Here is a 3911-nt window from a genome sequence, read left to right as displayed (position 1 = left end):
TGTCAGTATTGATTAGATTACACAATAAGAAAACATCCTGTAACCTCTTAAAAAACAAAGTAGCCTTTGATATTTTCTGTGGTCATCTTGTATAAATCAATAGTTGTTTTTTCACTGTCTTCTTGTAAAATAGTATTGAATAAGCTGAAGAAACTAATCTTACTTATGACATCCTATGACTATCCTGTCTTTATCATTCTGATGATTGTGAATTTGTATATTTATAGAAATCAACCCATGGACACTAAAAAATCATGTTTATTGTCAGATGAAATACACTTTTCAAATTAAATGTTGTTTTCCAAGAAAAATGAAATATGGCTGGGCCCAGTGACTCACGCCTGTAATCCTAGCATTTTGGGAGACTGAGGCAGGAGGATCACTTGAGACCAAGAGTACAAGACCAGCCTGGGCAACATAGCAAGACCTTATATCTACAAAAAATCAACAAATTAGCTGGGCGTGGTGGTGCACACCTGTAGCCCCCACTACTTGAGAAGCTGAAGGAGGAGGACCGTCTGAGCCCAGGAGGTCGAGACTGCGGTGAGCTGTGATGGTGCTACTGCACCCCCCAAAATCTCACACTGATATATATATATATCATAACATCACTCCAACAAAGCTAAAAAGCACCTGACATCTCTGCATCCCAAAATACATCTCAGACAGTGTGGAGTCATGAGAAGAATCCTGTTTTGGAAAGATTAGTGTCTTGCCAAATGAATTCTTCCCAAGTCAAAAGCCTTATTTTGAAGCATCTTGCAAGATTCCATTACCAACTCAAATGATCTCCATGTGATTCCAGAGACCCTGGTAAAGCCACATGTCTTGAAGTTGGTCTATGTGAGGGTTTGAAGCTGAGGCAGAATATTTCAGTTGATGTGACCCACTCCAAAATGTGTCATCTTACTTTCTTATATTTTGAAGCAGCTCTAACATCCTTTCCCTTTGGCATGGAAAAGGACAAAACTACAAACATTTTTCTGGGACCTTCTGGGTCTTGTGCATTATTTACATACCAACCAATGCCCTCCAAAAACAACAACAAAACCCCTCACGTTTTCTGAGCCCATTTTGGAAAATATAGACACCACTAACTTCTTCAAAACTCTGAAAAGTCTTTGCCAAGTAAACTGTTTTTTTTTGAGTTGGGATCTCACTCTGTCGACCAAGCTGGATTGCAGTGGCACCATCATGGCTTACCACAGCCTCTATCTCCTAGGCTCAGACCATCCGTCCACCTCAGCCTCCCGAGTAGCTGGGAGTACAGGCATGGGCCACCACACCTGGCTAATTTTTTAATTTCTTCTTGAGGTGGGATCTCACTATGTTACTCAGACTGGTTTCAAATTCCTGGGCTCAAGCAAACTTCCCACCTCGGCCTCCCAAAGTGCTGGGATTACAGGTATGAGCCACCATGCCTGGCCCTGATTTGCCAAGCAGACTTTGATGGAAAGAAAACTTTGGACTCAGGTTCTTGGAGGCATCCCTAGGAGGTGTGGCAGCCCATTCCATTGCAGTATCTTTTAGAAGAAAGCAGATCTGCCTGTCGGCCAGCTTGCATGGGTGCCAAAGACCCTGTCGACAGCCTTGTCTACTGCTGTGAATATCTTCAACTTCTTCCAAGTCAGAGCCTCAAATCACCATCTTTTCAAGAGGTTTTGTCAAATCATAGTAGCAGAATATCATCGATAACACAGAATAAATAAGATAGGCGATGAAGTGCTCGTTAAACTTGAAGCAGAAGCTCGTGTGTGCACATAACAGAAAAAGAAAAGTCAGTTCTTTCAATGACTCCACTGGGAGGAGTTCACTCACCACTTAGTTTGTTAGGCAGATACTTTTGGTCCTACTGAAAGAAGTAAATCTTCCAGTTCAGGTCCTGGAACCAACAACACATTTCTGCTAGGGAACAAAAAACCCTGGAAGCTACAAGCTATTTTGGCCTAGCCTATCCACTTGGAAGCATAACTTGGAGACACAAAGCTTCAAACTTTTCATCACGGGAGCAACTTCTTCTACGGGCTGGAATCAAGAGTGACAAAAAGACTCTCCCGATTTCTCGGCAGTCAGGAAACTGTAATGACCTGAAAATCCTCAAAATGCTTTGGAGTATTAATCCTGCTTAAAAAATCTTCAAGTGGAAAGTGAATCTGTAATCCTTTCCTTGTTGACAAAAGACAGTAATGAGGTTGACCTTGCCAAAGATGACTTCATTGACTTGAGAACAAAGGAAATGAAGTAACAGGCATTGAACTTGAGTTGTAGAGGATTCTGGTGCTCTTGGTCCAAGCCCATCCTTAACTGGCCACCAGAGCACTGGTTTTGTTTGCTAACACAGACCTTAGTGAGTCAGAGTTTCAGCACTCATTTCCATCAAAGCAAAAGTTAAGGTCAATTGTGTGATAATAATAATATTCATCTTGTAAAAAAAAAAACAGTCTTTCTGCTGTTTGCCTGGGTGGTTGCCGTAGAAATGGGCAAGTTCAAGAAACCCGGGAAGGTGGTGCTGGTCCTGGCCGGACGTTATTCCGGACGCAAAGCCGTCATCGTGAAGAACATTGATGATGGCACCTTAGACTGCCCCTACAGCCATGCCCTTGTGGCTGGAATTGACCACTATCCCCGCAAAGTGACAGCTGCGATGGGCAAGAAGAAAATTGCCAAGAGGTCAAAGATCAAATCTTTTGTGAAAGTTTATAACTACAATCACCTCATGCCCACAAGGTACTCTGTGGATATCCCCTTGGACAAAACCGTTGTCAACAAGGCTGTCTTCAGAGACCCTGCTCTTAAACGCAAGGCCCGACGTGAAGCCAAGGTCAAGTTCGAAGAGAGGTACAAGACGGGCAAGAATAAGTGGTTCTTCCAGAAGCTGAGGTTTTAGATGTTTTTTGTTTCAGTCATTAAAAATTTTTTGAATCCCCAAACAAACAAAAAAAAAAACAAGCCGGGCTTGGTGGCTCAGCCTGTAATCCTGCGACTTTGGGAGGCTGAGGTGAGTGGATTGCCTGAGCCTGCGGGTTAAGACCTGCCTGGGCAGCGAGACCTCAACTCTACAATAAAATCAAAAAAATCAGCTGGGCGTGGTAGTGCGCACCTGTATTTCCAGCTACTTGGAAGGCTGAGGCGGAAGGATCGCCGGAGCCCAGCAGGTTGAGGCTCTCTGGACTCCAGTCTGGAGTGGCCACTGCACTCCAGTCTGGGCAACAGTGAGACTCCCACTCAAAAAAAAAAAAAGAAAAAGAAAAAGAAAGAGGATTGCCTGAGCCCACAGGTTCAAGACCAGCCTGGGCAACAAGATGAGACCTCATTTCTACAATAAATCAAAAAATTAGTTGGGTGTGATTGGCACACGCCTGTAGTTCCAATTACTTGGAAGGCTGAAGCAGAGGGATTGCCTGAACCCAGCAGGTAGAGGTTTCCGTGGCTGTGAGCGTTCCACTGCACTCCAACCTGGGTGACAGAGTGAGACTCCGACTCAAAAAAAAAAATTAAGAAAAATTAAAAAAAAAAAAAAAGAAAAGCATAGCTATTTTTGTAATTCCCTAAGAAAGAAAAAAAAAACAACTCCATATCTCTAAGGCAATAAAATTGCCACCACACCCAGCCAATACACAATTTATTTTTATAAATAAATTCTGGGATTTTTGAGTCCCCCTCGTATGTCATTTGTTTTCATTTAAAAGTTAGCCTTGCTGGGTGCAGTGGTTCACGTCTTTAATCCCACCACTTTGGGAGGCCGAAGTAAGAGGACTGCTTGAGCCCTTGGGTTCAAGACCAGCCTGGGCAACTTAGTAAGACCTCGTCACTATAATAAATCAAAAAATTAGCCGGGTGTGGTAGCGCACGCCTGTAGTTCCAGCCACTTGGAAGGCTGAGGCGGAAGGATCGCCGGAGCCCAGCAGGAA

At 43.5% G+C, this 3911-nt stretch overlaps 1 pseudogene across 1 annotated transcript; it reads left to right on the top strand.

Annotated features, from left to right (window-relative positions):
• Positions 1-2448: 2448 nt before the first annotated feature.
• LOC103266020 lies at positions 2449-2917 on the top strand (annotated as a pseudogene). Its single transcript, XR_002482285.1, has one exon. The product of XR_002482285.1 is annotated as a 60S ribosomal protein L27 pseudogene (transcript).
• Positions 2918-3911: the final 994 nt, after the last annotated feature.

Source organism: Carlito syrichta, unplaced genomic scaffold, assembly GCF_000164805.1.
Source record: "Carlito syrichta isolate Samal-C Ts95f unplaced genomic scaffold, Tarsius_syrichta-2.0.1 Scaffold306981, whole genome shotgun sequence".
Lineage (NCBI taxonomy): Eukaryota > Metazoa > Chordata > Mammalia > Primates > Tarsiidae > Carlito > Carlito syrichta.
This window is presented reverse-complemented; position numbering and strand designations above follow the sequence as displayed.